The sequence below is a fragment of the Hemitrygon akajei genome, chromosome 30 (assembly GCF_048418815.1).
Source record: "Hemitrygon akajei chromosome 30, sHemAka1.3, whole genome shotgun sequence".
Taxonomy (NCBI): Eukaryota; Metazoa; Chordata; class Chondrichthyes; order Myliobatiformes; family Dasyatidae; genus Hemitrygon; species Hemitrygon akajei.
Genome location: NC_133153.1, coordinates 19,013,973 through 19,037,303, shown reverse-complemented (window position 1 = coordinate 19,037,303; position 23,331 = coordinate 19,013,973). Strand labels below are relative to the sequence as shown.

The following is a 23,331-nucleotide window of genomic DNA, read 5'->3' as shown; positions in this document are numbered from 1 at the left end:
AGAGAGAACAAAACAGAAACTGTTTGCTTTGTTGAAGGAATCAAGACAAAGGAGACAGTGAATGAAAGTGATTGGAAAAAGAATCACAAGTGACATGAGGAAACATCCGGAATGCACTGGTGGTGCAGGAAGCAGATTCAATTGCATATTATTCCTTTAGAGATGCTTTGGTCCATGGTGAATCTACGCCCTCTCACAAAATGCTTTCATTCTCTCACTAATTTTCCTTTTAACCTGTTCTCCCCCTTCCCATCCATTCTACCACCCATCTACACTAGGACTAACTTGTGGAGACTCATTAACTGAACATTTCTGACGTCCAAAGGGAGCTGAATAGGTATCCAAAAGAAAAGAGTTTACAGGACTATGGGGAAAGAACATCAGTGCGGGATGAGTTGGATTGCAGTTAGATAGAGGAGCACTCAGTGGACTAAACAATCTCCTACTGTCCTGCAATCACTCAATTACTTTGTGAACTGTATCACTTTATAGTCTGGTTGTAGTCAGAGAACTGCTGGCACTTCTTGACAGGTCAGTGTACTTATAACATCATAGAGCCACTTTTGTGCCGTGTTGTCCAACATCTGTGAATGCTCTTTACTGTTGTTAGGGTGCCTCAAAGAAAGCATTTCACCATTCCTTTCTGCCCAAACAGAAAAGTCATATGAGAGCCACTCATAAATCCAAAAAGGAATTTAGAAGAAACCTCCTTAATCAAAGTGACTGGAATGTGGAATTTGCACAGGAAGCAATTAAGGTAAGGAAAGAATAGACTAGCACATGAAAGAGAAAGGGATAGTTGAAGAGGGGGGTAAGAGGAGCTGTACCAAATGGCTGTTTTCTGTGTTGTGCATTTTGTTTAGTGCTTTAAAGAAAACCTGCAGGCCTCTTCAGCAAATCTTCATCTGCTCCTTTGCGCACTGCTATGCACTTCACAGATGGATTTGCAAACCATAAGTGTTTAATGCTGATTAAGTGGCTTGTTTGATGCCTAAAGTGGGTTCAGCAGCATTATTCCAGGTGCTGTCTAATTGCTTATCAGTTGCAAGTGCATTCATATGACATCAATCTGGCAAAAATATCACTTTTCAAAGTCATGCAGTTCTCTGGGCTTGCAGGAAAATAGAAGCACTGTTTTATCATATTTTCTGTATTTGTTGAAGGTTTTTTACACTGTTAGCTGTGGCTCAGTTGGTAGCACACTTGCCTCTGAGCCATGGGTTTGTGGGTTGAAATGTTGATCCACAGACCGCTGACTCTCAGATGAAATATTGAGGAAGTGCTGCACTCTCCACAGTGCATCTTTCAAATGAGTGAAGTTAAGGCCTGGACTGTTCAATAAAGAGACAATAAAAGATTCCTTGCCACAATTACAAAGAGTGGACATGCAATCTCTTATGTGATGAGCAGTTTTATCACATAATCAGCATTTAACTATCCCATTATTGTTTTTTGGAGTTGATGTGTTTCTTATAATTTATTAGCAATTATACTTCAACAGTACTTCATTAAGACATTGTGGAAAATTCAAAGGGGCTTTGAAATGAGCAATAAACAGATGGATCTCTTTTTTCATCCAGTGCATCCTTGTTTAGTAAATAAAGTCTTCTGTATTTTTTTCATTGACGAACTGTTGCAGAAGTCCAGCCAGTGATCTCACAGAGAAAGAACAAAATTCAACCAAGTAAGTCAAAGTGTTGTTACCAAATTCTTATCTGAATAGCTGTGTTAGTATTCTTCAGAAATGATACACATCAACAGAAACAAATTCAGAATCAGGTTCATTATCACTGACGTTTCTTGTTTTGTGACAGCAGGTCATTGCAATACTTAAAATAAACTATAAATTATAACAAGAAATATATATATAGTGCAAAGAGATTAAAAATAGTGAGATACTGTAGTGTTTATGTATTCATCCTACATTCTGAAATCTGATGGTGCAGGGGAATAAGTTATCCTAAAATATTGAGTATGGGCTCCTGTGCTTCCTCTCTAATGGTAGCAATGAGAAGAGGGCATGTCCTGGGTGGTTAAACTCATAAAGTGTATTTGTAAACTTCATTTTGGCTCTTCTGTCCAAGAAGGTGAATATTTTTTTATACAGCTTGTACCAGTTTTATTCAAGGTGCTCTCTCTCCTGCAGAGTCAGTAATTGTGGGTGAAATATATAACTCTCAAAGCCATGATTCAAGCCCCACCACACAGAGGCAGTTGGGTTGATCTGAGGTGTATCTGTATTTTCTCTCTGCTTGAGCAACACAACTGCAGTCTACCAGAAGTGTTCAATTACTGTTGCCTAGTAACACACTTCAACCCCAAAGGTTACTCTGAATGTCACTATCAAAACACTCACTTTAACATTTTTAAGTCCTAATTATACCACATTTTGACATTAGTGATACTACACTAGCACCAAATATTTAATATTATATTGGCAACTTGACCTCGGAAAAGAGCCTGCTACAAACAGTAGTTGTGCACCCCAGACTGCTGAAGTTAAATAACCTAAACTTAAATAAATATAAATCTGCCAGGCAATTGTATCATATTTAAATTTCAAGTACTGAACAATCAGATCGCCTCTGTTGAAAACTGAGCTGGCAGATGGAGCCACACTCTATTAATTAATCATTCACAGAAAAATCTATGATTCCTCCATTATTGACAGGTGAGTGGTATCATTGCAACTTCTAACAGAGTCTAATCCCAGGAATCTCCTCAGTCTGACGTTGGCAGCACCAGCATAACTAAAGGTTTCTGCATGCTCGACTACTCTGTAAACTGGTGAGGGATTGTTTATTTGTAAGGTGGCAATAAAAATTAGTTTTTACTTTGCTAGAATATGATTGTAATTATATTGTTGTTATGGAAAGTTTGTGGCTGTCAGAGTTTATTTAAGCAAAATAATATGGAAAGCAGTGTCTGAATAAAAGATGTGAAATTTAAATCAAAGATTTTCAGGATATATTTATCATACAATATATTTTATGCTTATGCGATAGCACTATATTTCTTTTTACATATGGCCCAAATGGTGCACTTAGTCACATGTTCCTATCATCTGTTGTATATACTTCTGTAAAATAATAATTGGTAATTTCTTTTTATTGTTGTTATCAAAGCGTTGAGGAAATACGTATATGTTACAAAAGTTAATAGCTCGAGAACAAATGGCAGGAAAACTTGCATAATTGTACTCTGTACCGTTAAGACAGATGTTTGCATATCCAGGATCCACCCAAACTTTTATTAGATAATTAAGACTAACTCTGTGCTGTAGAACTGAGTGGGTGCTGCACCATTAGAACGGCAATCATCTGTTAGAAAACCCAGGAATGGACAGCCTACTCAAACATTAGAGATACTTAACAGTATTTAGAAAATAAAGGATCTTGATTCTTTGTACATAATTACATTTATTATTATTATTTGAATTTGAACAGTTCATCTTCTTTTGCACATTGGCTATTTGTTCATCTTTATTTGTGTGTAGTCTTTCATTGATTCTATTCTGTACCTTTGTATCTATTGTGAATGTCTGCAAGAAAATGAGTCTCAGGGTAGTATAATGTGCCATATACATACTTTGATAGTAACTTTACTTTCAACTTTGAGAATAACTTGGAAGTCTACGAATTATTTGAAACAATGTTTCATTGACATTTTTTTAAAAAGCCACTTTATTACTAAAATTATTGATAATCAGCCTCTGAAGTGTGCAATAGCAGAATTATATACATTTGTTGGCTTTAGATAAGGCTACATGGAAGCACTTTTATCTTAGAAAGTTTGGTTGTAGTCTTAAGCCGGGGCTTCAAAGTTCAAAGCAAAATTTATTATCAGAGTACATATGTGCCAGCACATACAGCCCCGAGATTCTATTTCTGTGGGCATACTGAGTAAATCTATAGAACAGGAACTGTAAATATCAGGAACTGTGAACTGTAAACAAGCTGTGATAATGCAGATAATAAATAAATAGCAATAAATAACAAGCATTAAATAACAAGATAAAAGAATCCTTAAATGGCTGTAGTTATCCCCTTTTGTTCAAGAGCTTGGTGGTTGAGAGCTTGCAACTCTTGCTGAACCTGGTGCTGCAAGTTCTGAGGCTCTTGTACCTTCTACCTGTTGGTAGCAGTGAGAAAAGAGTGTGGCCTGGGTGGTGAGTATCTTTGATGATGGATGCTGCTTTCCTACAACAGTGTTTCATGTAGACATGCTCAATGGTTGAGAGGGTTTTGCCTGTGAATTTCTGGGTCAAATCCTCTACTTTTTGTAGGATTTTCCACTCAAAAGCATTGGTGTTCCCATACCAGGGTGTAAGCGCACTTTACACCACACCTCTATAGAAGTTTGCCAAGTTTTTTGATGACATGTTGAATCTCTACTGGCTCCTGCAAAATTAGAGGTACTGTTGTGCTTTCATCACAATTATATTACCGGTAATATGATGGGTTCAAGACAGGCCCTCTGAGATAGTAATACCCAGGAATTTGAAATTACTGACCCTCTCCAATTCTGATCCGCTGATGATTACTGACTCATAGACCTCTGTTTTCCCTCTTATGAAGTCTATTATCAGTTCCTTAGTCTTATTGACATTGAGTGAGAGGTTATTGTTGTTACACCACTCAGCCAAATTTTCAATCTCACTCCTGTATGCTGATTCAACACCACCTTTGACAGAGCCCACAGTTCTTCAGGTAGAGGACATCAATCCTATGCTGGTGATGTGATTACTAAATTTCTGGACTACTGATCCAGAAGCCTGGTCTATCAATCCAGAGGCCTGCAAGCAAATTGTACCATGCAGCTGTGAATATAAGTCCAGTTAATAATTTACTGTTCAAAGTAAATTTATTATCAGATTACATATATACAACCCTGAGATTCATTTTCTTGCAAGAGACACAATGGAAGCAATGGAAGACCACACCCAAAACGATAAACAACAATGTGCAAAGGGCAACAAACTGTCCATGTATGAAAGAGAAATAATAATAAATCAGTCAGCAATAAATATTGAGAACATGAGATGAAGATTCTTTAAAAAAGAGTCCATCATCTGTGGGAACAGTTCAGTGATGGGGTGAGAGAAGTTGAGTGGAGTTATCCCCTCTGTTTCAAAAGCTTGATGGTTGAGGGGTAAAAACCCGTGAGGAGTACTGATGACAGCATTAAAACTAAACCCATCTTGTTAACCAGAGTTCCTCAGCAAGAAACTTATTGTCTTTTCCTGTTCTGGTCTATGTCTGTTTGGCTGAGCCCTGTGAAATGAACCAGGAGACTGTTTCAAGGATAACTTAAGATGGGCCTTGCCAGATCAAGGAAAAATACCAACAAACAAAAGTAAGGCAACTTCTTTGACATACTGGCAATTATTTATTCCTTGAGACAACAAAGAAAAACAAATTCTGGCACTGCTAGTTAAAATGATCAAGCTAGCTCCCAGGTTACTTACTTGCATGGCAACAATACTTCATGGGCTATAAAGCATTTCATGACATCATGATTATGAAATTTTCTCCAGAAGTACTGAACTTTCTATTGCTCCGAATAGTTTCAAAAGCATTTCACTAACCTGGACTGAGCAAGGTATCAGGATGCTGTCTAATCTGAACATGAACAACTTTAATTTGGGTTGTCTTCCACTTAAATGTTATTGCTTGGCTTCTGTATTTCAGTGTCACAATTTATCAGTGCTTTATTCGAAGTATCTAATGTTTGAGCAATGTTCCCTTTTGCTGGTATTTCTCTCTGCGGAGCCACTCATGCTTCATTTAACATATTGCCAATACTTACCATGTGAGCTAAACCTGTAGACCCCTGTGGGCTAGAGTGGCCTGTAGCTGGTGATCAGCTGGTGAAAAGCATTGCCTCTTGAAGCACCTCCACACAGCACATGCAGCTAAATGTCAATTTCATTGTTTTTAAGTGAAAACCGACTACAAATAGATGAACTTGCTTCATCATCATCATTATGTGCTGTGACATATAACACGGGCAATCATGATCCTCCATTACTATGATCTTGGAAGATTTTCTACAGAAGTGGTTTGCCATTGCCTTCTTCTGGGCCGTGTTTTTACAAGACGGGTGACCTTAGCCATTCTTCAGAGACTGTCCGCCTGGCATCAGTGGTTGCACAACTAGGACTTGTGGTATGGATTAGTACCAATTTGTTTAAATGAATTAAATGTGAAACGTTAATTTTCAAAAAAGATAAACACATTTATTTGAAGTACTTTATATATAAGCACTTAAAACTTCTGTCAGTTAATTAACTAAAACTGTATAATTATGGTGAAATAAACAAAAAAACACTGAACATATTTTTAATGAATATTTGGAGCCACTTTCAAATTAATGGGACCAAACATTAAATTAAATTGTATCTGGTCCTTCAACTGAGTAAGACACAAAATACTGCTGGCTCATCAGAATTTTCCTCACATTCACATGGAAATCTGAAGTGTCTTGATGTATACATGGAAGATAGATATTCTCTCTGAAAGCAATGGATAGTCATCAGCATGATCTGGCTTATAATTTTTTGACAAATACATAACTAAGGTTTAAATTAGTAGTTTCGTAGGTCAATGAGAAATAAATCAGTATAAATAACCTAAGTAACACAATGTGTTTTCTCATCCTTCAGTCAGCATTTTCAATGTCCAAAGTAAGTCTGTTATCAAACTACATATTTCTTGTAAGCATGAAATTCATGATATTTATGGGTATTCAAGCAGTGTGCAAAAGACAACAAACTTTGCAAATACAAAAAGAAAGAAATAATAATAAGAAATAAATATTGAGAACATGAGGTGAAGTATCCTTGCAAGTGAGTCTGTAGGTTGTGGGAACATTTCAGTGGTGGGGCAAGTGAAGTTGAGTGAAGTTATCCCCTTTAGTTCAAGAGCCTGACAGTAGGAGGGAAATAACTGCTCCTGAACTTGGTAGTGTGAGTTCTAAGGCTCCTGTAACTTCTTCCTGATGACAGCAGCATGCTGCTCTCCAATAACCTTCTCTCTATATTTAGTGCATTCACTGTGCTCTGAAGAGTGCTTGCTCCAGATTCTCTTGATATCGAAATGCATCATACCTACCTTCAACAAAATCTGAATAGTGTTTGGATTTGGCTAGCAGCTGAATTTACATTTAAGTCACATGACCTCCAACAACAGCAATCTCCAAGGTAAGGACCTCTTATTATTTGTAATTGGATTTTCTATGTTTGAATCACCCATCATCAACGTCCCAGGGATTACCATTGACCAGAAACTTGAGTGGCTCATCTTCCTATATGCTGGATTTCTAAACAGTATATAAAATGCTGAGTATTCATGAGCAATGATTCAACTCTCTCACTCTTCAAACCCTTGTTATATCCTCTTAGCATAATTTATCTGTATGAAGGCTACGTTCATATTTCCTTGATAAATCCAGATGCATCAATAGCAAGAAGCATCCCTTCCAACCCTGATCATACCCACTCCATCTCCCATCATTGAGTCTGTCCTGTGCACCTCCATCATTGTGTGGTTTGGAGCCGCCACCAAGCAGGATAGAACCAGACTGCAGCGCACAGTGAGGACTGCCAAGCGCATCATTGGAGCCTCCCTGCCCTCTATTGTGGACCTGTACTCTTCCAGGTTGTAGAAGAGGGCGGGGAACATCATAAAGGACTCCTCCCATCCTGCGCACGGACTGTTTGATCTGCTTCCGTCTGGTAGGCGCTTCAGATCCCTCCAGACTAAGACTAATAGGCACTGGAGAAGTTTTTTCCCTACTGCGGTCACTTTGCCGAACAGTTAACTGCCGGTTAACTGTCGGCTAACTATTACTTGGATTGCACTACCTGTATGTATAATCTATATTTTCATTTATATTTATCATTATTATTGTTATGAGCAGAGAGACAACATCTGCCGGAAGTAAATTCCTTGTATGTGCATAGGTACTTGGCGATTAAAGTCTGATTCTGATTCTGATCAAGGCTGCAGATCTTATTACTTACAAAGTCCACAGTAGCAACTTTCATGACTTCCCCTACAGTACACCACAATCATATAATCTAGAAGGACAAGGATAGCAGTCTCTGAACAGCAACACCTACATGTTTCCATCAAATCAGAGACCATCCTGACAAGGAAGTATGTTATTGTAACCATCATAGACAGTAATTTTAAATCCTGGAAGTGGATGACTTCACGATAAATACCATAGTTGTTTAACAATGAAATCTTCAACACAAGGAGGTTGGAAATGGACAATGAGTGCATACTTACCAGTAATACTCACATCTTTTGAATCAAAATATACGTCAGAAAAACTGATAGTGAATTATCATGAAGCAACCATAGTTACATTCTCATGGTTATTAGATATCTCTTTGCACTTTTGTTCAGCCTCATTCAGTTCATTCAATTCTGTAAGTTTGCTTTGCTCTCCTGTGTCATTCAAGTCTGATCACAGTTTAAGACATTGGCAGCACAAGTTTTAATTGCTCAAACAGGCAGGTGCATAAATTTACTTGCAAGCCTTGTGGAGAACATTAGCCAAATATTATCTTTCCAAATAGAAGCAATGTGAAAACAACCACAGTTAATGCAGATGTATTGACCATAAAGAGAGACTAACTTGTATGTGACAGCACAAATAAAAAAGCATCACACTCACACTGATCTGTAAGAACAATTGTGGGCAGCTTGGGCAGATTCTGCATCTTGGATGATATTTAACTTGGCTGAAGGTTAGGAAACAAAAAAATATTTAAAAGTCCACATGTAAAATCAATTTGAAAGCTTGTCTGCAATGTGATACATTTCATGGAAAATTACTATCACCCAGCTTTTTAAAAAGTGCATATTTAATGGGTATATAAATTGCAGTTGACTGAATAAATAGCTTGCACATTGTTTTGGATTTGTTAAGTACAGTGATTTCAAGAAAGCTCTCTTCCCCCTAAACACTACACAAGTTTGTTTAAAAGTGCACAATTTATAACTTCGATGTACTACAGCAAAGATGTGCCTTTACATGGCTCTTTCATAAAATACTTAATAATTTCACTTTATCTGAATATCTGCACCAGATCATTCATCTTTTATTCCTTTGAGAATACCATAGGCAATGTGTGTTCATTATATGAGTCCATCTCACACATGGATTGAAGAAACACATTGTAATTGCTGTGAATGAATAAGGACTCCTGCATAACACAGCTTCTTTTGATGTCCTAAGCTGATATGTTTAACCAAAGAAACAGATATTTCATAGTGTTTGTGGAATATGTTTATATTCCTGACATTGAATTTTCTCTCAGACAATAGATGCTGTGTTGCAATAATTAGAGATTTCCTTGTTGAAAGCTTCCTTTATGGGAGCTTGCATTAAAATCCCACATATAATTTTATCCCCTTTCCTAATACCATGATTTTCGAATCATTACCTAACAAAGCCAGAACAGCACATAACAAAACATATTATTTTCCTCCTTACTTTAAAAGAGAAGTAAAACCAGACAAGATTAGCGTGCACTTTAATAGGAGTCTTTAAAATTATGAGGGAGTTTGATAGAGTAGGTACAAGAAAATGATTCCAGTTGTAGGGGACACTAAAAGAAAGGAGGTGGGTGGCTGAATGTAACTTGTAATGAGAAGTTAGAAAAACCCTCTACTTAGAGAGTAATGAAATTGTGGAATTCAAGTAAACCATCCCAAGGAGAGGTTAAGGCAAGTACCATCAAGTGAAAGCAAAATAATTACTAAGGGAGAAGGAAGTAGATCATTGTAATTAAATTAGATAAAGGCAAATCTGAGAATATTCACTTTGAGAATAAACAATGGTTTGGGACAAATCATGAAAATGAATGTAAGAAAATGGAGGAAGAGTAGGTTGGTTCTGGCCTTCAAGCCAATAAGATCATGACTGGTCCAGTCTTAGCCTCAGCACCGCTTTCCTGCTCTTTCGTATACACTTTGTCTATCAGTGACTACCTTGAATATATTTTCAAAAATTCCACTTCCACAGTTCTCTAGGTTGGCAAATTCCACAGAGATTTACAATCCTCTAGGCTGGGGTTCCCGATTTTTTTTTATGCCATGGAACCCAATCATTAGCCGTGGGGTCAGTGGACCCTAGGTTGGGAACCCCTGCACTGAAAGAAGGAGCTCCTTCTCACCATAGTTTTAAATGGCTTATCAGCATTCTGAACAACACACCTAAAGTGCTGGAGGAACTCAGCAGGTCAGCTACATCTATGGAAAGAAATAAAGGGTCCACATTTCAGACAGAAAACCTTCATTTTGACTCTTCACCCCTTTCCACAGATGCTGCCTGACCTGCTGAGTTCCTCTGGCATTTTGTCTGTGATGCTCTGGACTTACAGTATCTTCAGAATCTCTTTTGATTACCCTTATTCTGAACATGCCCCCCCCACCCCTTTTTCTAGATATCCAGCCTCCAAACATCTTCTCAATATACAACATGTTGATCTATCTCAGATTCTTGCATGTTTCAATAAGATCACCTATCATCCCAGTAAAAAGTCTAATGTATCTTATCTGCACTGTTTCTAATGCAAGTAGTTGCTTCCATAAAGATGGAGAATAAGACCATGCAGAATACTCCAGATGCAATCCAAGCAGAGTGCTGTAAAATTCCATCAGATCTCGCCACTTTTATTGTCCATACTCCTTGAAGTAAAGGCCAGCACTCTATGAGTCTTCCTAATAACATGTTGTGACTGCATTCTGTCTTAACTTTAGATTCTATTGTGCAGCAGTATTTTGTGGTCTTAATTGATTAAAATCATAATCTGCTTTTTCATTCTTCCTTTAAAGATGCATAATCTCACATTTTCTAATAGTATACTCCATTTCCAGCACCTTGACCTCCTATGGAACCTATGCACATCACTTTAACCAAAGTACATGGGTAAGTTCCATATCCGGGCAAGACTCCAACCCACTTGCCTCTCAATTTACTTTTGCATCATCCACCAATGTGGCTACACTATACTTCAGAATCAGAATCAGATTTATTGTCACTGACTTAAGTTGTGAACTTTTTTGCGTGACAGCAGTGGTCATAGAGCAGTCCTCACAGAAACGCTAGCCCGCGCCGAAATAACGTTCTGCCTAGCCCCATTGCCCCACACCTGAACAACAGTAAAGTGCAGACATAACAAGTTACAATAAAAATAACGAAATAAATTCCTTAATTGTGACCAATAAGATTGCAAAGAGCTGAGGCCCCTACATTATTCCCTGAACAAACAATTATCCATTTGTCCTGACTCCCTATTTCTTTTTGAATTACTCAGTACTCTATCTATGACAAGATATTATCCCTCACACCATGTACTTTGTGCAGTAATTTGTATATTTTATCACGAACAAGAGAAAATCTACAGGTGCTAGATATCTTTTCCATAGAAGCGTTTGCCCGAAATGTTGACTATACTCTTTTCCATAGATCCTGCCTGGCCTGCTGAGCTCCTCCAGCATTTTGTTTGTGTTGTATATTTTATCAATTCACTTCTGGAAATCCAGGTACACTACATCTATTGGTTCCTCTTTCCTCACCTTGTTTGTTACATCGTCCAAAGAAAATGTGTCAAACATGACTTCCCGTTCATCAAACCACATTGACGCTGCTTGATCAACTCATAATTTTCTAAAAATCCCATTAGTACATCAATTGTAAAGGATTCCTGCATTTTCCCAATGACAGCTGCTGATCTAATTGGCCCATTCTTGTGCTGAACATTCAATCTAATACTATATAAAACTCAGATGAATGGCACAAGCAAATAAATTGCTCATTTAACGCTCTATGAATGCTTTTCACCCATTGCATCTATAATCCTTCAGTAAGAATAACATTCCAACAGTGTATCCGGGATCTAGCAGCCGCTGGTTTTAACAAGGACCAAGAGCTATTAAAGTGCTTAAAACTGAGAGCTGGGGCAATAAAATCCTTCATCCTTTCCACATATTGGCAGGTTTTGGTTTCCTGTGCTTTAGACTCATATTATTTGTTTTTTATAAAACTGAGATTATATTTTGTATTGACAATCATAGAATTACTTATTGGCCTTTTGTTGAGAATTATTAAATAGTTTCAATGAGTAGGTACAAGAAACAGACTTACGTGATTTCTAGATGGCACCAGTGGCCTTATAGAATGAAATAATATGAAACATTGCATACTGCTGTAATCCATATTGAGCAATATCACCAGATCTCATTACTACCTTTAGGGAGAAGGTACAGGACGGGAACCTAAAGACCTACACTCAACATTTTAGAAAATTCTTCCTCTCCGGCATCAGATTTCCAAATCTGTTCTTCAAATCATGCTGAAGGAGTTGTTTTTTAATGTCCAACTGGAAGATAGTTCAACATCCCTTCTGAAAGACATCAACTCAGATAGTGCAGCAGCCCTGCAGGTCTTTGCTGGATTCTCAGTCTAGAATTCATGTTGAAGTCTCTGAAGTTAAACTTGAACAATGCAAAGTCTAAAAAGCTCCCTCTGGACTCTACCTGAAAATCTTCACTGAAGTGACTTGTTCTTGCCTTACACATCAAAAAATGACTTAAAATAAACATGTATTAAAATAATTGGGAAGCAACTCCACAGATATCCAGTTCCTATATATTTTCAACCAATCTAAAATTTAAGAGCGTTATACATGTGCTTGAGCTCAAAGTTCTTCAAAGTTTGGCGTGCTGTAGGAGTCCACCAATGAAAAATAGTATTGTACCTGAAACTCAGGTGCTGAAGAGGAATTGCACTTTTGATGCAGCGCATCATCTATCCTCTGTTTATTCCACCACTGCTGAGTGGTAATAGTAAACTAGGCTGGTTTAGTTCATAAGTTGCTGGCTGAGAAATGGGAGTGATGTCCAGCTAGAATTCAAGGGTTACAGCCTTGATCAGTAGATGTTGAATCAGCGGCCATTGAATCCCAATGGCTAGGTATCGACTGCTGGGAATGTATCTGCAATCTCTGAATGGTGGGTGGGGCTGGGGGTTATTCATGGTCACAGTTAGGTGTGGAGAATAACCACAAGAAGTAAAATTAGTACTTAATTGCACCTACCTGAAACTGATTTCCAGAGCTGGACTGCTTTTGAGTTCATCCTGTTTAGGACTTCCCATGAGAGGTGTCAGTTATGTGCTCTCCAAATTAACCAAGCTCAGAGTGAAGCTTATAGAATTAACATCCAGATTTCACACCACTGAATGTTACGTCCTCAATGCAATAGCTTTTCAAATACACAGCACCCCAGAAGAAAAATGTGATCTGTATTCTGAAGAAGCTCTATAGGAGAGTGCATGTGAGCTTTACGTTGTGCAATAGACTTTCTGGCCCCATATGTGTACATGCATATTCACACTGAACATTCATCCTGAAATAACTAATGAGGTTTGTTGTGCTTCTAACTGAAAAAGCACCACCAGATAAAATTATTGTGCTGATAGTATATGAATGGGTGATAATGGTTCCCTTGCATGCAGACTGAACTATTACTTGTATCTAATTCAATTTTTAATATGGCTAGCAGTGATAAAGGTGAGTAAAAGCACCACTTAGCACCACATTGCATAGATCTCTCCACTTGAGCACTGTATGATCTGTTATCAGCAACACCTTTTAATGATTGTCACTGTGAAATATCACTGGAAACCAAGCAGAAAATTTAAATACACTCTTTCTTCTGATTGAGAAATCAATGCAGATTTGGAAGTGCTTGAAATCTTTGAACAAAAAAAAATACACATATTATAACTTATGTTGGTTTGAAACTGTCATTTCCGTTTGCTCATTTTGTTCAGTTTTTCTTACAGCCTAATGCATTCAAACCATTACATTTTGTCAAGTGATATCGAATAGCATAACATCAGGATCAGGAGTCAAGGTTATCACCACAAACTAACTAAGAAATCTGTGCAGTTAATTTTTCCATATTTATATTTGAAACTGGAATTAGGTAACTGTATATTATAGGGAAATACATTGTAGCATTCTTGAAATAAATCAAATATTGCAAATTTGAGATTACAGTGATGTTGCATTTGTCAAAGCTTTAAACTGTCTTCAATCAGAGGAAAATTTAAGATCTTACTGATATCCATAATGCGCACCTGTAATTTAAAACAGACTTTTAAATGTTTCCCCTTGTGTCACTGGTTTACAATTAATAAAGGAAGTTATATCCTGGTAGTTCACCGTAAAATTAATTATACTTCCCACCGCTGCCTGTAAGGAGTTGGTATGTTCTCCCCGTCAACGCGTGGGTTTCCTTCAGCTGATCCGGTTTCCTCCCACTGTCCAAATTCGTACCGGTTGGTAGGTTAATTGGGCATTGTAAATGGTCTGATGATTAGGTTAGGATTAAATTGGGGAATTGCTGGGCAGTGCAGCTTCGAAGGACCAGAAGGGCCTATTCCATGCACTATCTCAATAAATAAATACTTAAAAGTTTACATTATCAAGATTTGAGTGTAATTACGAAAGAAGTGTCATTTATGTGTATCATGCAATACAATGTAAAATCCATTAAACTCACATCTTTTATGTCTCAAAAAACATCATAATATAACTCATTTACACATTTTACAAAAACTCAGAAAATTCCAGTTGAGGCATACATAGAATATTTAGTAACAAATGCATTTGTGAACTAGCCTTTTAAGTGATTTTTAGATCGCCATATTAAATGCTTATATATTTCTTTCCTGCAGCTCTTTGGGTCAATGTCTCTCTTTCATGCATTAGTTATTATCTTGTTACACAAATATCTATTCAGTAAAAGAAACACAGGATGGAACAAATAATATTTATATCTTCAGTACCTAAAGCTGAGGTAGAAAAAACATGAAGTGTATTCTTATGATTAGTCTATATGACAGAGTGTTGTCAGATTTAACAATTCTAAAAATACTAATAACAAAAATAACAACACATCAGCAAATCTTACAGAAATTAATCTGGCATCAGTTCTCAAGCATTGTACTTAAAGAATACAAAGCCACTTTTATTGTTGTCATAGCAGCACACAGCAGAGCAACACACCCTCTGGACCACAATGTTAATCTTCTAGGCCTTGAACTGTATCCTTCTGTAAAGGCCGAGCTGTTGGAATTTTACTTATTTTAAGTTTCTCCATTCCTTTGCCCTTAAACTTTGATGACTCTTCTATCTCTACATGCCCTTTTAGAAAACTTTTAATTCTGCCATTTGCATGCTTTCCTCAAACCATTGGTTGTTGTGTTTTCAAGTATTCAGAGTCTAAAGCCTAGAATTTTCCATCTCAGACATCTGTATCTCCACAGTTAATGGTGATATCTTGAAGAGCATCCACATTGCAGAAGAGAATGTTGTGGAGGTCTTCAAATGCATAAAGCAATATAAAGAGCCAGAATCTGCTTGGATATTGTAGGAAGCTAAGAAGGAAATTGTGGGGTCCCTAGCAGAGATACTTGTATCATCGATAATCACAGAAACTTAGCCAAAAGAATGTAGAGTGGCCTGGGTTGTTTCTTTATTGAAGAAACACTTCATGGAAAAGCCTTGAAACTATAGACCAGTGAGCCTAACTTCACTGGTGGGCAAACTATTGGAAAAGTTTCTGAGAGAAAGGAGTTACATGCATCTACAGAGGCAAGGGATAATTAGAGATCATCAGCATAACTCTGGGCACAGGAAATCATGTTTCACAAATTTGATTGAGATTTTTGAAATGGCAACCAAGAAGATGTAAAAAGACAGAATAGTAGATGCTGTCCACATGAATGACAGCAAGGCCGTTATCAAATACCACATGGTAGGCTGGTCAGGAAGGCTTGATTATATGAGATCCAAAGGCAAACTAGCCAATTGAATATAAAATTGGGTGTTAGGAGACAGAGGGTGATGGTAAAGCGCTGATTTTCAGATTGGAGAACTGTGACCAGTGTGTTGCTCGGCCTGAGACCTCTCTTGCCCTGAAAAATAAACTGCTCATTTCCCTCCAGAGCTGCCGCCTGGCCTGCTGAGTTCCTCCTGGATTTTATTTGTGTTACTCCGGAGTTCCAGCATCTGCAGTTTCTCTTGTGTTACCATCGTTGTCTGTAATTTATATTAAAGATTTGGATAAGGATGCAGATGGCGTTGCTAGTTAGTTTCCGGATAACACTAACATTGGTGTATAGTGGACAGGGAATAAGGCCATCTAGGTTTTCAATGGGATTTTGATCAGGTGGACCAGTAGGCCAAAAATGGCAAATGGAGTTTAATTCAGATAAATGTGAGGTGTTGTACTTTGGTATGACAAACTAGAACAGGACTGTGACAGTAAATGGTATTGCCCTGGAGAATGTCGCAGAACAGACATACATAGGGCTACAAGTACACATTTCTTTGAAAATGGTGTTACCACTGGCCGTGGTGGTAACAAGGCCATTTAACATTCAAACAATCTGCTGGAGGAGCTCAGCAGGTTGATCAAATGCTGCTCGACCCATTGAGTCCTCCAGCCAATTGTTTCTAACTCCAGATTCCAGCACGTGCAATCTCTTGTGCCTCCAAGGCATTTGGCATGTTTTTTCCTTCATTGGTCAGGATACTGAGTACAGGTGTTGGAGCATCATGTCACAGTTACCAGCAGCATTCTTCCAATTGCCCACTAATTAAGTTGATACTGAAATGTGAGACAAAGCTCCAGGGGCATGATAGTGCGATTGCAACTGACAGGGCATCTCAGTGATTTTGTCTCCATAAGCATTAAAAAGAGAGTAACAAAGAGTTAGATAGATAATAAGTATGGTTAATCAGCAAGTCTCCAGGTGCTCTAGGATGAAGTTGCAGAAAAGCAAACAAGTTGGGATAAAATCTTCAGGCTGTCAATGGGAAAGGGTCTCAACATTCATTTCTGATTGGTCATGAATAGATTTCCTCTTCAGTACAAAAGTACATTTTTTTTGCTATGGTTTTGATATTCTACATCGGCATGCACATACAGAGCTGACCACTTCATGGCGGTAGCTCATAACATGGTTACGGTCCCAGTCAGATTGAATTGACAGTGCTAATTTGAAGAGGTAAAATTGGTAGCATAGAGCAATGTTCTGAATGGGACATACACAGTAGAAATATGATACGGAATAATTAGGTGGAACCTGGGATCATTAACCAGAAAAAAAGAAGGTGAACATAAGCTGATCTGGCCAGTACAGTATAACTAATCTCAAAAGCCCTTTCCAATTTCAAATTATCCTCTTAGGATTATACTAAGATTCCTATATTTGATATTTATATAATATTTCCTTTTTAGCACACAGTAGTGGTGTTGTAGTTGAGTAACCAAACTACCAGTTCAAAGACCTGTGTCCAAATTGCATTATGGTCACTGTGAGATTTAAATTCAGTTAATAATCAGGAATTTGCTGCAGCAATAACTGGTATTAATAATGATGGCCACAAAACACTACTGGATTGTCATAGGTTAATGAAGATGAGGAAGAAAACTGCTATCCCTACCAAGACAGGCTTATGTGTAATTTCAGATATCTCCCGTGTGATTGAGTCTTAAATGGCCCATGGCCCAACAAGCAATCAGCTTCTAATTGAAAAGAGAAATAATGAAACTGGATGGGTATGACAAAGTCACTTCAAGCCCAGCTGGTCTTGCAAAGCCCTGAGGTCTAAATTGTGAGAGGTGTCCCACAGCCCATTAAGGAACAGGCTGAATCTTACCTGACGCACAATATGTCAGTCTCCGCCATCCAAATCCCTGGGTACATTCTTTCCTATCACTACAACAGCACCGTGGACCATCAGTAGCAGCAGAAATATACACCATCGCAATTTGTCATCTCTTGGTCCAGCACATCATCGTGACCTTCCTTGCATCATAAGATGAAAAGTGAGATGTTTTGCTGATGTAGCATAATTGCACAAATATTCAATTGTACTGACTACTATTCCGCAGATATTTATACCTGCTTGCATTTAGAACTAGAAAATAGTCACACATCAGTTCTCCAGTATTGTCCAGTTATATTCATGGCACAAGAGAGTCAGATATTGACCATGTCTTTCAAAGGAAGTCTAACACGTTTAACGTTGACCTTTAATGTCTTTACTTTTATAGAGTCTCCCATTCCTTTTGGGTCATAATTGACAAGAAATGCAACTGGACTGAGTCACTTAAATGTAACAAGTGCAAGAGTAGATCAGAAACAGGGTACTCTGTGACATGTGACTCACCTCTTGATACCCCCAAATCGTTCCACAATCTACAAAGTAAAAGGCAGGAGTGAGAACAAATATTCAACAATTGTAAGGGGATGTGTAGGTCTACTTCCTTGCAGAAACTTGCCGCCACCCAAGACAGAGCAGTAAGTTTGACTGGTTCCCCATTCACCATCCTAATCATTCATTCCTTCCATCATTCACAGCATGTGCTATCTTCAAAGTGTACTGCAGTTGGGCACCATGGTACTACAGCAACTAGCACGACACTAATACAAGTTAACATGACGCAGTTTGGAGTTCAATCTTGGAGTCCTCTGTAAGAGATCTCGGTACATCCTCCCCTTAGCATGTAATGTATTTTCTATATCCTCCCCATGGGATGCATTGGCATCTCCAAAGCCATACTTGGCCATTGTAATTGTCCCGCAGTTAGGTTGGGGTTAAATCGGGGTTGTCAGGGTTTGGGCGATGTGGCTCGAAGGCCCAAGAGCCTATTCCGCGCAGTATCTCTAAATGAATTAAATGATTTGCCTAGGCCACACCAAATCCATAACCAATAACCAAACCAGCAAATACAACTAGGGCAGCAGGTTCGAATGTACACCACCCCTCGCATGTTCCGCTCCAATTCGCACACAATTTTGACTTAGAAATATATTATTGTTCTTTATCATCAGTGGGTCTAAATCCTGAGCTCCCAATTCAACAGCACTCTTCAGCAGAAGGACTGTAACCATTCAAGAAGGTGGCTGACCACCATTTTCTCACGGAAATGGAAATAACTGCTAGTCCTGTCAGTAATATGTAGATACTAAAACTGAAGATATATACAGAAAATAATTCACACAACCTGTTGAGTGCAATTGGACCCCAGAAGCAGGTTTATCTAAGCAACGTAAAATTAAACAATACAAAGTAACCATTAAAAATATATAAATACCAACAATATTAATGTCATTCATTAATTTCAGGAATCATGTTTTGTCACAAGCATTATGGGATATTATGATGCAATTTTGGAAAAGATTTAATGGAATTTTCTTTTAAATAAGTGAGAGGTTGCTATGTCTGACAACTGACATTGGTCCTTGCATTTCAGGTACTTGAGAATATTTCTACATGCTGGAAAGCAAATGTCAAATGATTATCATTGTGAATGCAAATTATTCAAGTAGCCTTTTATTGTTTGCTGACCATGTATTATTTATATACAAATATGTTATTCTGTCATAAAAATGTTATTTCTTTGCTTCTATTTGATCCCAGTCGATGGAAAGTACTCCAAATTATGGCTAATTCTTTCCTCCCAATTAGCCAATGTCAGCATACAAAAATATTTATATTGGGAATTTTATGCCTTGTCATCAAAAATTACAAGAAAATACAGTCAGTTGCCCCGTTCTTAGGTACATCTGCAAACCTGCTCAAATTGCAAATACCTTAAAGCCAATCATGTAGCAGCAACTCAATACATAAAAGTATTCAGACATGGTCAAGAAGTTCAATTGTTGTTCAGACCAAACATCAGAGTGGGAAAGAAATGGGACCTAAGTGACCTTGACTGTGGAATGATTGTTGGTGCTAGAGGGCTGGTTGGAGTAGATCAGAAATTGCTAATCCCCTGGAATTTTCACACATGACGGTCTCTAGAGTTTACAGAGAATGCTGCGAGAAAAAAAAATCCAGTGAGCGGCAGTTCTGTGGGTGAAAAAACCCTTTTTAATGAGAGAGGTCAGAAGAGAATAGCCAGACTAGTTTAAGCTGCCAGGAAGATGACGGTAAGTCAAATAAACACGTGTTATAATAGTGGTAAGCAGAAGAGCATCTCTGAATGTACAACACATTGAACCTTGAAGAGGAAGTGCTACAGCAGCAGAAGACCATGAACATAAGGTAGCTAATAAAAAGATCACTGAGTATAGATACCCCATTAACATCTATAATCTTAACTCTTTGGAATCCAGGGAAAAGTATAACAGTGTGTATTGATATTGTAATGGAATATAACTACTGAATATTTGGTCTGACTATGATTCAGATTGAATTGATCTCGATTCAGTAATATAGGGCAATACCTTTCACACAGCCTATTCTAATGACATGTTTCTCAAATTCCTTCCCATTTCTCCCAGTTCTTCCTGTATTTCTCTACTGCCTCGAAAGCTTTGTAAAGACACAGGTGTGATTGTGTGCCGAAACTCAAGACTGAACTCAAGTCATCCAGTTTTGTTATTTAATATGTTGGCAGATTGGCCCACTGTACACTAACAGATGCAACAGGGATTATTAAAGAAATCCAAGTTTTGTTGCAGGCAGCACAGTAAGTGCCCATTATCCATCATTCCTTCCGTCCCTTGTCACTCATTAAGCTAGCACCAAAATTCAACTAGATTTCAGTACATAAATTATTGGCTGTTCCAATTACCAAGAAATTCAGGAATTTTTTTAATGATGATATTTCTAATTTCTAATTAGTTTCAGTTGTCATGTTTCTTCAGGTTTTCATATTGTCACAATCATGTCAATAAATTGAACATGTTTATTAGGCCATATACTGTATTTCAAGAAGATTGGTACATTGCTTGTGAAAGTTAGCTCCTTACAAGATTACAAAATATTTACGGAATACCATTTGATTTATTTTAATCAATCTGTCCACAATGGTGTGGTTCCCTATTATTGCCTTTAACTGTTTGTTGAGTAACTCCAGTGCACTTTGACTCAAAGTACTTCTGGCGTGATGAAGAACATTATGCTTTAATCTCTATTTCAGCTTAATTTAATGCTTGTATTAATGTACCTTTTTGTTAGTTTGCCAGTGTTCAATTTCAAGCGCATTCAAAATACACATTTTTTAAGACTGACCACTCAGATGCTTACTTCACCATGCAGGTGCATCTTCTGCAAGTCAGAAACCCCTTTGTTCTTCAGTTCTTTCTAATAATGTTGGATCATGTTTGCCTGAGTTGATATCTACTGCCATTGATCTGCAACAGTTTTGAACACTGAGAACTGACTCTGTAGGCTCTAACATTTCCTTCATCCTATGTTATTTTAATGCAAATCACAAAAAAACCAATGCCTTTAATTCACAGTTGCCCACATTAATTTTCATCCACAACAGGTTCAAGTCCACTGTCCCTCCTAAACTTGATATTATTTGTAAATTTTATTTATTTACAATGAATTTGAGTCCCTGATATCAATGTACATTAAAAATGACAGAGACCACAGCGTTGATTTAATTTAATTTAAAGATACAGTACAGAATAGGCCCTTCCAGTCGCACCAGCTATGCTGCTCCAGCAATGCCCGACAACCCTGATTTAAACCTAACCTAATTTAAAATGACCAATTCATCTACCTGGTATGTCTTTGGACCTTGGGAGAGAACCGGAGCACCTAGGGAAAACTCATGCATTCCACAAAGAGGATTACAGAAGATGCCAGAATTGAACTCCAAACTCCCATGCCCTGAGCTGTACGAGCATCACTCTGATGTTGCCATGGAGACCTGGAGGTTATAAACAGTACTCCTTCCAGCATTAGACATCGTCAACTGTTACTTCCAGTAACTTCCTACAACTTAAATCTTGAACTCCAATGATTTTGGTTTAATTAGTAATCCTCAGTGTGAACCTTTATCACATGCCTTTTATAATCCAAGTAATGTTTTATAATGTTTTCCAACAAATGGAGCAGCTGCATTTTCTCAGCAATTTATGGGAGAGATGTAGCCGCAAAAGTCGAACATTGTCAATGACATTCCTGTAAATGCTAATTATTTGTAGCTATATGTTGTCTCCATGCTAACAATGTTACCAAGAAGTGCCTTCTTCACTATAGTCTATTTCCAGAGATGCGGACGGTGAGGAATGCTGTTAGAGGCTACAAGAGCTTATAGATCAGTTGGCAATTTGGAGTAATTCGGAGAAGTTGCAGATGGAGTTTAATTCAGAACTTTTGGGAAGTCAAATACAGAGGAAAATATACAATATCAACACCCTAGGAAGCATTGAAGTGCAGAGGGATCTTGGGGTGCAAGTTAGGGCCAATGGATCTTGGGATGACAGTGGCTATGTATGTTGATAGGGTACAGTTGAAGGCATACTGCATGCGCATGCCTTGATGAGACAAGTTGGCAAGTCATGTTACAGCTGTATAAAGCTTTGATTAGGCCACAATGGAAGTATCAAGTATAGTTCAGCTCACCATGCTATTGGAGGACAGTGGCAGCTTTGGAGAGGGTGCAGAAGTGTTCCACCAGGACGCTACCTGAACTGGATTGTATTGACTATAAAGAGAAGTTGCCAAACTTGAATTGTTTTCTCTGGAGCATTGGCAGCTGAGAGGTGACCCAAAAGAAGTATATAAAATTATGATGAGCAGAGGTAAGTTTGATAGTCAGAGTGGAAAAGTCGAATACTAGAGGGCATGGATTTGAAGTGAGAGGGGAAAAGTTTAAAGAGACGTACAGGACAACTGTCTTACACAGAGGGTGGTAGGTCTCTAAATACTCTGCCAAGCGAGGTGGTAGGAGCAGATGTGATAGCAATGATTAGGTGCCGTTAAGACAGACACAAGAAGGGAACAGAGGCTTGTGCAGGCAAACAGCATTAGTTAGATAATGGTCATGGTCAGCCCAGACATAAAGGGCCAAAGAGCCTGTTCTATGTTCCAACTGAATTTACTTACTGCGAGACTCCTCCAGTCACTTGCAAGAAAATCTTTACCATCTTGGAGTTATATGTCAAACCTCAAACTGGAAAGAATATGAAAAAAAGCTCTTGAACTGCGCTAAGTCCTGGAAAATAAAAAAAAATACGATAGATGAACATTTGAAATTAATTTATTCTCTGGGATAAAATAGAATAGATAACTTTGTGATAGAAAAGAAATTAAGAAACATCCAACATTAAGAGCAATCACAGAAAATTAAGATACATATTCAGCATTCTGTAAACAGTTGAATTGTCAGATAATTTTGTGTAAAACTGTCCTGGTCAGACTGGACCAGGTATTATCCACAAAATCATCAAAGGAAAACTTCACTGTCCTAGAGAGGTAAATACATCTAC

The 23,331-nt window shown here is 37.9% G+C and overlaps 1 long non-coding RNA gene across 2 annotated transcripts in view; it reads right to left on the bottom strand.

Annotated features, from left to right (window-relative positions):
* Window positions 1–2,681: 2,681 nt before the first annotated feature.
* LOC140718844 (uncharacterized) overlaps window positions 2,682–23,331 on the bottom strand; it is a 36,993-nt gene continuing 16,343 nt past the window's right edge. The window contains exons 3-7 of one of the 2 annotated variants that reach the window (XR_012096810.1): window positions 22,949–23,057; window positions 18,266–18,294; window positions 17,753–17,901; window positions 8,686–16,126; window positions 2,682–5,273 (exon numbers count right to left, since the gene is read on the bottom strand). This is a non-coding gene — a long non-coding RNA (uncharacterized lncRNA). Of the gene's footprint in view, window positions 5,274–8,685; window positions 17,902–18,265; window positions 18,295–22,948; window positions 23,058–23,331 lie in introns of both variants that reach the window. The other variant, XR_012096809.1, reaches the window with a different exon arrangement.